The sequence below is a fragment of the Octodon degus genome, unplaced genomic scaffold (genome assembly GCF_000260255.1).
Source record: "Octodon degus isolate 3935 unplaced genomic scaffold, OctDeg1.0 scaffold00046, whole genome shotgun sequence".
Taxonomy (NCBI): domain Eukaryota; kingdom Metazoa; phylum Chordata; class Mammalia; order Rodentia; family Octodontidae; genus Octodon; species Octodon degus.
The window spans coordinates 11,033,424-11,045,272 of NW_004524622.1; the positions used below are offsets into that span (position 1 = coordinate 11,033,424).

Here is an 11,849-nt window from a genome sequence, read left to right on the forward strand (position 1 = left end):
ATTCGTTACCAATTTCTCAACCATAATATATGTTTTGTGGTTTGGGCAAGAAATTCCTCTTCACACAGCATGACACAGGAAGCGCTGGGCTGCAGGGTAGACACACCTGAGCTATGCAATTAAATTCACAACATTGTGTTTAAGAACTCAAAAGCTTTAGCTGTGGTGAGATAGCTCGGTAGAATAAGTGCTTGCCTGGCAAGTGCAAGGTCCTGAGTTCAATCCCCCATTTACAAAATGCAGCTAAGAATTATCTAGGATTTTCTGTTTCATCACATTTACATTTGTGATACTTTTTATTTATTCTGGTAGATCTGTAAAACCATATCTTGTGATTCTTTTCAGTTAAATAATGGCCTATAAAATTTAATTTATCTATAATTTGCTGTTAAAGAGTTGTCTCATTTTGTTCATTATCTTGTTTTTATTTTTAAATAGTATTTTCACTCTATAGATCTCTGTGTTGAGATTTTTTTTCTTTACAGTGCATTTTGGGTTCTTATGGGGATTTTCTTTGAATTTATTGCCAGTTTGGTACATTGCACTCCAAGGATCTAAAAGGTCACACTTTTCACTGTATTAGGAACATTTTCGCCTTGATTTATTCAAACAATTTTTTCTGAGATTTATGTTGCAATTTTATTTTTCTTAGTACATATTTACAGTAATCACAGGATTTACTGCAAGGAATGGATACATGTACACAGCACATTTTAATTTTTGTATTTCTCTCCCACTGCATGATTTCTGCCATATGAGAAACCCAAAATGGAAATAAAGACCGAAATACCAGAAAAATACTTAGATGTAAGGCTCTAAATCTTTTGCAAAAGGGAAAAGGACCAAGAAATGGAGGCAGAGTAGCTGAAGGAGGAAAAGAGGATAAAGAAGAATTTTTTATATTATCTATTTTTATCTTCTTCCTGGAGCAAGATGATGTTTTTAATTTTATGTTTTTAGTTTTTCTATCTTATTAGTCCACCTTTGCAGAACATGTGGTCACATTCCTCATGGGGAGTTGGCACTTGTACATAACACGTCTTAATTCTTTTTCATGTAGAAAACCAAGATGAGAGATATGTAGGCATGGATTTTGTATTACACATTGCTGTCGTTCCTAATGTCTTATCGATTATTATACTGTCTTTAAAATGAATTTAAAAAGACAAGGAAAAAAATTAAGATTTCCTGAAAGCAAGCCCCGATATTCAATTATTTCTCCACTTCTGTGAAACTATATCTGCCAATCTGAGCAACAGATTTGAAGATAAAAATAGATAATATAAAAAATTCTTCTTCATCCTCTTTTCCTCCTTCAGCTACTCTCTCTCCATTTCTTGGTCCCTTTACCTTTTGCAAAAGATTTAGAACCTTACATCTAAGTATTTTTCTGATATTTTGGTCATTATTTCCGTTTTGGATTTCTCATGTGGCAGAAATCATGCAGTGGGAGAGACTGTGTGTTGGAGACATTTCAGTTCACCTTATGGTCTTAAGGTGCACCCATTATGCTACAAATGACTCAAGTTTGTCCTTCTGTATTGCAGAGTGGCACTCCGGGAGTCTCTGTTGTGTATATTGTTTTAATTTTTGTTTTTGTCTCAATGTTGTTAAGCTCTTCCAAGTTTAGGGCTTTTGAGTTTAGATATTATACTACTTAGTCCTCAAATTTTATTTTGGTTATTTGCCAGTTTTAAATTTTGGTTTTTTCTCTTATTTCTTCATACTTCATCGCGATAATTGTTTCAAATTCTTGACTGTATTTATAATAAATGTTTTAAAGTTTTTGCTTGGTAACTCCAGCATCTAAAAATCCCAGGGCATACTTTTGTCTGTTTTTCTATTGGCTGGCGAAATCTTTATGCACGTGCCTAGTAAATTTTGATTATATACCACACACTCTAAATGCAGAGCCCTTAAATTGCTCTGTCTTCTTAGGAACTTGATTCCACTGGGATATTTATTTGAATAAACTCAAATTTTAAATTCTGTATCCTCTGTTGTAGGTAGGATTTGAACTTTTCCGAGCACTATTCACGTACGTCCCACTCAGGGGTCAGACGAGAACTGCGGCAGCGTTACGTATGTGCAGGATGCACGCAAGTGTGCGGCTGTGTGCGCGTGCGGATGGGCAGATCCGCGTGCAGAAGTTGTCAGCTGTGTTGTGATTTCTCATTGCTCACACTGCGCATAAGTGTGCTTCCCTCAGTTCCCCTCACTGCTAGTAAGACAATATGTTCTTGAATATGTTCCCTACTAAAGTGCGCATGAGCAAAAATGTCACGCAAAGGGCTGGCCAGATAGCTCAGCGGACTAGAGTGCCTGCTTAGGCAGAGCGCAGTGGCCAGGGTTCGGTCCACCCCCAGGGCGTGGGTGATTGAGACTGGGCATGGTGATGCGCACCTGTCCCAGGCGCTTGGTGGGCTGAAAACAGGAGGATCACTAGGAGTCCGATCTATGCAGCGAGACCCTGCACACCCTGTAGACATTGTTCTAAATACAGGGGGGGAAAAAAAAGTCATGCAAACAAAAAAGTCTCACCTTTTGTGGTTCTTTTTTTTTTTTTTTTTGTGAGGAACCGGGGATTGAACTCAGACCCTTGCACTTGCCAGGCTAGCGCTTATATTATTGAGTCATCTCCTCGGCCCCCCTCTGTGGTTGTTTTTCTTATGTTGACATCTGCACCTTTCCTTGAGATTACATTTCCACCGAGTCAGAACAGTTATCACAAAGAACACACAAGGCAATAAATTCTGGTAAGGATGTGGGAGGCAGAAGGAACCCTGATACATTGCTTCTGTACAATTAGTACAGCCACTATGTAGATCAATATGAAGCTTATCAAGAAACTAAAAGGAGAGCTAGGGTTGGATCCAGCTATACCACTCCTCAGTATATTCATGAAAGAGTTAGCCAGCACGCCATAGAAGTATCTGCAGATCCAAGTTTACTGCGGTACAATTTCCAACAGCAAAGCTATAAAAATAGTCTAATTAATGAGAGGATGAAAAACACTTGGCATATACAAACAATGGAATATTATTCAAGCATATAAAAGAACAAAATTACATAATTTAGAGGGGTATAGATAGAACCAAAGATTATCACTTTAAGTGAAACAAGCCAGAATCAGATAGTCAAATATTACATTTTCTGTCATACGTGGAGTCTAAAATGTGACACACACACACATACACATACACACACAGAAGGAACACAGGAATAGTAGAAGGCAGACTACTAGAGAAGAGGAATGGAATAGATTAGAGACAAAAGGGAAAAGCAAGATAGATTTTTGGGGAGGTGAAATAATAATCCATGTTATATTCATGTACCAATATAAAAAATAATCACACCATTCTATATAGGTAATATATACTAATAAAAGCTTGGCGATTTGTTTTGTTTTAATGTTTTATAATGACATAATCTGTTGCGGTTAATTTAATATTAGTTATTCTATCATTACTGGCACCAGAATTCTCTGTAATACATATTTGAAATTTAACAGTGTAAAATTTTTGAGCGTGATTACTGAGGCATATATTGTTTTAGAAGTCCTAAAATTATATAATAGGACAATGATAACAATCTGCTAAATTAATTGTATTTAACTGAACTGTGTAGTAGTCCCCTCCAGGTTTTGTCTCTGTCCAGGAAGTCAATATTTGTAATCCCAAAGGTACATTATTGAAATCCCATGAAATTAATTCCAATCTACCACTACCAGTGCAAAAGTAAAAATGCTAAAACATTTATCATTATTGGGGAGCCAAGGGGCCCTAAGTCCAGCCATGAAGATGGCTTTCCAGAACAAAGAGGCTGACCCAGGGCCACACCTGGGTTTTATTCAGTAGAGGAAAAGTGGCTTGGGGAGGAATTACTGAGAATTGTGGGAAGTAGGTGACTACTCTAGCTGAGCTATGTGGGTGACCTACATTTACCTCTGCCATATGCAAAGAGAATATGCAGAGACAGTAATTTGCTTTATGCTAATGAGATAGTATGTAATGTTTAGGGGTCTGGTGCTTCGGCTCTGATGTAACCTTTCAACCCCCAGGAAGTCATAGACTCTATCTTGAGGCTCAATCCTAGCAGTGTGAAGCACTGACTCTTTGTCCTGTCTCGACCTGGCTCATGTTAAGGAGCAGCACATGTGGGTTATCAGGGAAACATGCATGCCACCTTCAAAGACTACCACCAGAACCTTGCTAGACCAGTATACATTGCTTAAGGCCAACTGAAAGGATAAAGAGAAGTCCTAGCCAGCTCTGTACATATCAACACAAGGAAACAGGGTCAGGCTCAGCCAAAATGGAGGCAATCACTCTTCTTTCAAGAAGAGCTGCTCAAGTGGGCCTCCACAAACTGAATTACTTGGCATATGTGCTTAACAACGTTATTGAATTACACAAAATTATCCCATAACGGATGATGACACACATTGGGGAGCTCTTGAAACTCAAAATGTTTGGTACAGGTTGTCCCATTTAATATATTAATTTTTGACTGCCACTACTTGCAAAACTGAACCTAGTGAATTAGGCTTCAAATGCTATATTATTTTTCCTGGGGTTACACCCACAAATCAAGGTGCTGCCGCCATTTGAAAATGGTTGCCTTGTGACAGGTGTGTAAGTTAATCTTTGAAGTCCACAGCATTCAGCCTTATACAAAGTACCAATGTTAAAGGAGTGCGAAGAAGTACTCAGAGCTCAGTAGTTAAGGAAACTTCCAGGGTTGAATCTAGAAAGAGTGATATGAACACGTACCTCTACTTTCATAGGCTTGGGAATGGACAGTAGTGGTGCACATGCCAGGTGCTTCCCATTTTAAACTAGACTTTCTTTTTTCATTATTATTACTATTATTATTATTATTATTATTATTATTATTAATTTTTAGGGAAGGGTCTACAGGGTGTTCAGGGTCTCACTACTAGATCAGACTCATGGTGCTTTTCCTGTTTACAGCCTCCCAAGAGCTGGGATTACAGGCATGTGCTACCATGCTCAGTCTCAATTGCTGTCTCAGAGTGCCCCAGGGGTGGGACTGGCAAGGAAGGTCTGGGAATTGAAACGCCAGCCCCTGTGCCTGCTTTCAGGCACTTTAATCTGCTGAGCTATTTGGCTAGCCCTTTAAAATAGACTTTCTACCAAGGTAATTAAGGGGAGATACAGTCTATGCTACAGTCTGTTTTATTTTCTCTTGGCTCCAGAGGAGAGCCACAAACAGTGTTGCACCTCAGCAATGTATAAATATTATTTGCTGATGTGACATATTAACTACAGTTTTAAACCTAAAATTTGTACAAAAGTAAAAAACAGCACAATTTTAATCCTTTTGTATCCCAATAGGGTACCTAGTTATACAATATGGTGAAAAATGGGAACTTGCTGCTTGTTTTAAGGAGGTTATTTTTCCACTGATGCCTAACTTTACTCAAAAGTAGAATGATTGAAATTTTTTTTAGTAAAGGTAGAGTAAATTCTCAGAAATATATAATAGGAAACACAGTTAACCCTGGGACATTGCCAAGATTTTGGTAGCATAATGTTGCATTTAAATTTGCTTTTTAATTTTCTTATGCTTATCCAGAGGGAATGCTCTTAGGAAACACTTCCTGTGGAGGAAAGTGGTAAGATTTCCTTATGCTAAATTAAATCAAAGAATTTCAGGGCCAAGGAGATAGCTCAGTAGAATCAACTCTTGCTTGGCAGGTGCAGGGTCCTGAGTTCAATCCCTGGTACTGAAAAAAAAAATTCAGCATATTTGAAATTGTTTGCTTTATTTTAGCAATTTTAATTTCTTCATAAGGAATTCTTACTCCTTGTACCAGTGAGAATAAGCTAGAACAGCTAATGTGGAAGTCACTCTCTGATAAATTTATACTCGAGCACAGATTTCTTACAAAATGTTTAGACAAATGAAGGTGACATAATTGCCTTTGCAGGAAAATTAGGAACATGATTATTCAAATTTATGTTGAATAAATAAAATATTTGGAAATAAAATTTAACTCTATTACAACTTTTATTTATTCAACTTAATTCTACAAAAATGTATAAAGCAATAAAAATGTGTGAGGTACCAGGATTGGTGATGAGAAAAGGAAAAGGGAACACTTGTGAAGAATGATTTCAAAGTGACATGCTGCCTACTGTCACAGGGACTGCTGTAGGCGTCTACTGTGGGGGCTGCCAGAGATTGAAGGCAGGTCTCTGCACTGTGTTGTATTCCTTGCTTTTTTTTTTTTTTTTTTGAAATATGGACTCACTACCTTATTATGTGCCAAGGCTGGGCTTTTACTCATGACCCCTTTGCCTCAGTCTCTCTCAGGGCTGGGATGAGTCCATATTAGAGGAAACTCTCCATTTTATATGTCAAAGGTTTAAAAAAGGAATACAGATTCTAGTTTCTGGTGAATGTTTTGCATCACTAAAATCATCCTCCTGTATTTGATTGTTTCCTTGTTAATGGCTCCATTCCTTGGTAAACCAAAATGAGCCCTAACACCTCCTGGGACTTCGCATTTTCTCATTCACATCAAGATAAAAGAGAATTCACATTTCCCAACAGCTGAAAAATCCACAGACTGAGTCTCTAGGTACCTTACTGATCTCACATGGATTATGCATCTATCTTTGAATCAGTCACTATGGCCAGGAAAAATGACTGATGGTAAAGAGATGGGTGGAATTGGACATGGGTGTACTTAGAACTTTTGTTCTTATTGGCTTGGTAATCTGTGGTCTTTCTGAAAGAAAAAAGGAAGGAAAGAAGATATCATACATCCCGAGGAAGCAATAAATGAATTTCCACTGAAATTAGTTGATCCTGTTTCTCAGTAATCCTCCACCCGCTCCTAACACCCAGAAATAACTTGGCTGAAAAGAAGTCCGAACTCCATTGAATGCACCAAAGAAACAGATTTCTCTGCATATCTTATAGTTCCCTTCCTGCAGATGCTAAACAATATATGGCATTAAATGGATTTTCCACATGAAGCCAGACTAGCTTTCAACAATGTAAACAGTGTAAATAAATGCTTAACTATAAGCTCATCCATTCATTCCTTAAATATTAAAATAAAAATAAAACATTAATATATTCTATTCTAGGGAGCTTCCCTATCCTACTTAACAATGTTTACCAAGACATAGCTCCTACTTACACAGCATGTATCCTAGTGAAGAAAATAAAGGAAATGTAAAATAGGAACAAAAAGTTGGTGGTGGAGGAACAGAGGACAAAAAGGGCAGAAGTGAGGCCTTAGATCAGTGATGGTGAACCTAGGGCACAGGTGCCACAGTGCCTATTTGTACCCTTGAAAGCTCTGTGTCTCTGCTTTAGACCTTGCTTTGGATCCAAGGAACTTCCCTGAAGGGAAATCTGGGTAAGGATGAATAGGGGTCAGTCACGTCAGAGGGAGGCGGGACACCACGCGCATCAGAGGACAGGAGGATTTTGTACAGATGAGCCCCTTGCTTCTCTCACTAAGCCTCTTATGACAGGTGGCACTCGTGGACCGTCCAGAGCCCATTTTATTTTTCACCAAGTAAAGTCCAGTTCTACCCCATACCAAAATGTGCCCATTGAAAGATATTTGTCTTGAAAAGCTCTCTTTGGGGGTCTGTGTTAGAACAAGAAACAAAAACCAACAGCAAAAACAATGGCTCTAAAAAATGGTGGAAAATAATTTGAATAAAAACAAATTTCACAGTGAGACTTATAGCTTGCTAAACTGATTGTTAAAAATTTCATTATGAAATTAGCTTGGTTGAACAAAATTCATGTTACCAAAACACTCCCCCCCAGCCCCCCAGTTCTTACATTTTCTTTCTTTAATACAGTACTTGCTAAAATTCAAATTTCCCTACGGGACTTTGTTTATTTTATTCTGACAACTGAAATCCATTAAAATGCTCAATTAGCACTCTCAAACATTCAAATAAAAGGAACTGATGTTTCAGTGCTTCAAGTCATAAACATAGATCTCCAAAGTCCATTAAATTCTTACCATTCTGCTTCGGAGGCAGGTCTCCCTTCTGCTAATGAGGTTTTAGCAAAGGCAAGAAAGGTTAAGTGATTAGTTAGAGAGAATCTGGGATAATGAGGATGGGGATTGTTGCTCTCCTTTTCATTGTGAGGTGGAGTGGCCTAAAGATAGCATTGCTTTGCATGATAGTCATTACTCAGTTGACTATATTAAAATATTTCACGGGGGTTCATTCTGCCAGCAGTCTGTGTTTCCTATAACTAAGACAGTCTGGTCTCCAGCCACTTAATTATTCTGATAGTCATATATGTAACCACGCGACTACTTTATATTTGGGAGAAAATGCCAATTATGGCCGTGATTATATATTTTTTATAATAGTATTTTATAATGAATCACTCAACAATCACATAGAAGAAGTGCAGGAAATCTGTTCACACACATAAACACTAAAGACTCCAGCTGAGGGCCTAGATCTTGATATCTTGTATGAGTCTAGCTAAAAACTTAGAGCTCATAACAATGCCTCTCACAAGTTCAACTGGAGGTCTGGAGCCCACGCTAAAGTCTCATGCAGGTCCACTTCATGGATTTGTGCTGGAAAAACCCAAAGGTCACTGGTGGAGACTAGGAAGTCTATGCCAGCAGGATCAAGAATCTGTGCTAACAAGGCTGAGGGATCTGCACTGGAGCTAGGAAGCAATGCTCAAGGTAAATACTGGAGCTGCTACCCTTCCCTTGCTCTCTGTTCTTCGCCACCGCCCTGAAAGTTTGCTCTCTGCCTTATGCCGCTCTGCCTTGGAGCCAGCTGAATATGGACTGAAACCTCCAGTAACTGTGAGCTAAACAAACCTTTCCTTCCTTCATTTTGGGTGAAGTGGGATACACTTTGGGTGTTTGTCCCAGCAACGAGAGAAGAGTAACTAAGACAGTTGGTGGAAAGCAAAATTGCAGAGAAATGAAGTCTTCATGTAGCATTCTCCACGTAACACTTCCTAGCCTCCTGGGTATCTATAGAGGAAGTTGTGATGGTGACAGCAGTGGCTGTGGCCAATTGAAGCACATAATTCCAGCTATTATCAAATGTGGAAATTAAATATGTTGGTGGATTCCTTCAGGCAAAGTGTCTACAGGTGGCCTCAGCAGTGGTCACCCTGGAGGGTCACTTCTGAGCCTGATTTCTGAAAGCCCCACCTACACCCTGCTGAGAGGCTCACCTGGCCCCAAAACTATGTACTTATTAACTTTCAGGCCCTTTCAGAACAAAGCTGTGTTTCCTATAACTAAGACAATCTGGTCTCCTTTCAGGACAAAGCTGCCCTCTCTCCAGGTAAGAGGCAGCCCACACGTGATGATGTTATAGGAGTTTTTTGCTTCTGAGACAGAGTCTTTGCCGTTCAGATTGGCCTTGAACCCAGATTGGCCTCAAACTCACAGTGATGCCCCTGCCTCAGCCTACCCAGTGTAGAGCCACCAAAACTGGCTTATGCAGGAGAGGTGCACCAAAGGATTTAGCTGAGTATCTGACTCTACCACTTGCATATGATCCAGCAGATTCATTTCAAATACTTTGCATGAAATCTCATCCAGTTCAAAAACCCTAAAGCGCTTTCTTTTCCCTCTCCTGAATTATGACCATGCAGATTTGCTACCTAAAGTGGAATTACTTTAGTTTAGCGGTTAGGCAGACTGCAGTGTGGAAAGCTGGTGACCCTTGCCAGACCCCGAAGAATCATTAGTAAAATTATATGGCGATATCTTGAGAACTGGCTTGGAACTACTGAGTCTCAAGGTCAAGAGAATGGTTCAGAAAAAGGCAGAGTGTGACCAAGGCCATGTGTTGCTTTCAAACAAGCATTAGAGAGTGATGAACTCAAGTCAAAATGATACTGCTTGTAGGCAGAGAAACGAAGAATGTGAGTCTGCTAGTGGTAGTTTTTCTTGAATATAATCTAACATGAATATTGACTGCTTGCCAGATTAAAAAGCTAGTTGTTTCTGTACTTTAGACAATAAGAGATAAAATTGTGATCTTAGCCCTTCTAAAATCTTCCAGTAAGTACTTGACCAGACAGTGGGACCAACTCAATGGCAAGATGAGAGGTATTGCTTTTGAACATCAACTTATTGTTTCAGATGTTCCTGCCGGTGTCCAAGCACAGTGTGTGACACATAGGAATGTTCAACAATAGTCATTATTGTTCTTGTGTTTTGGTGAATTAGAAAATAGAGTGACCAGTTTAATTTTGCAAATCTTAAGGGTTTGGTTATACTAAAGAAAAGAACTTCAACCAATAAATATTTCTAACTGATTATATGCTATCTTAGAATTTTTGGTGATAGGTTCTATGAAGCTGTTTTCTAGTCCAGAATCCAATAGAGAAAAATCATGACCCAACATGTTTTTAATTTATAGAGTCTTTCCTCAAATAACTCATCTGCCCAGAGAGAAAAACATTGTACACTGATGGAGTACACAGTGTAGGTGCTATTACAGAATCTGACAAAGCACTGAGGAGTATGTATTAGCCTGTGAGAGCTGCTATGGCAAAATGCCATGCACTGGGTGGTTTAAGTAACAGAAATTTATGTCTTCTGATTCTGGAGCCTGAGGTCGAGCTGTTGCCTTTTCGCTTGGCTTGGAGTCTTTCCCTCTTGCTGGGTGCTCAGATGGCATTTTCTCTGCACACATGGCCCCAGCTTCTCTTCTTCTTCTAGCAGAGACAGCAGTCATTGATTAGGGCCTTATCCTTCTGACCTCATTTGAATTATTTTGTAGAGATTTTGTAAATGCAGTTGTAGCAGGAACAAAATTTAGTTCACAACAGAGGACAGCTAATTCTTTTGGGGGTGAAGGCTGTGGGAAAGAAGTAAAATTTCAGTTGAGTTTTAAAGGACAAAGTTCATAGGACGCAAGAGTGAGGAGAAAAGACATTCCATGACGAGGAAGGAGTGAGGTGCACGTATATATGCTGTACATATTCAGGAAATGGCAAGAAGTCTGAGCTGGTCAGTGAACAGCACTTATAAAATGAACTAATAAAAGCTTTGGTAGACATGCCATATATGTTGTCGATAAGGTCTGTATTGAAAATTGTGTCTTTAGTCAGTTAATACTCATCCACAGGAAGAGTCATAGGCCAAATATCAGGATGTAATTTCCAGTGAATGATTGTAAAACTTAACTATTAAGGGAGAAAGGATAATCGGAAAAGTAATGGAGGAACATTTTTGAAAATAGACATGTGGAAAAGAAATGGGAGGAATTTCTTAATGTGGCCAATTTTAGTTATCAGTATCTCTTTTTTGATTTAGAACTTATTTGAAAAATCAAAGAGAAAGATGCTTTTGATTCTCCCTTAAACATCTAGAAACAAAGATTTACATCAAAATTTGGATTAAAGCAGTACCTTATGACTGGAGGCAAATTTGTCTACCAGGGGATATTTGACAGTTGCCACAACTGGGAAAAAGGAGTGTGCTATTAAACATCTCACTATAGACATTCTTGCCTTGCCAGTGGCAATTTAGAACACCCAAATTGCTAATAATATCGAGGTTTAAAAACAATGCATTAGAACTATGTGCATTTCCAATGTGTTCTTTGTCCTTGGCATAGCTTTTGCCTCTTGGCAGGTCTTGTGTACTCATCACTCTTTTGCTTTGTCAGCTGAGAGGACCTAGCACAATATCAGGTCTGTAATTATAAACATACTTAATGCTCGGATCTTAGTGTATAATTTCATTCTTTAATAAAAGGAAGCTGGGGCCTTTGGAGAAATGACTGATTCTATGACTGGGTCAGAAAATATACAAGGTCGGGGCTGGAGAGATGGCTCATGGGGCTGGA

General features: G+C 38.8%; 1 pseudogene; it reads left to right on the plus strand.

Annotated features, from left to right (window-relative positions):
* Positions 1–11,849, plus strand: part of LOC101563395 — a 49,656-nt pseudogene that overhangs the window by 26,342 nt on the left and 11,465 nt on the right.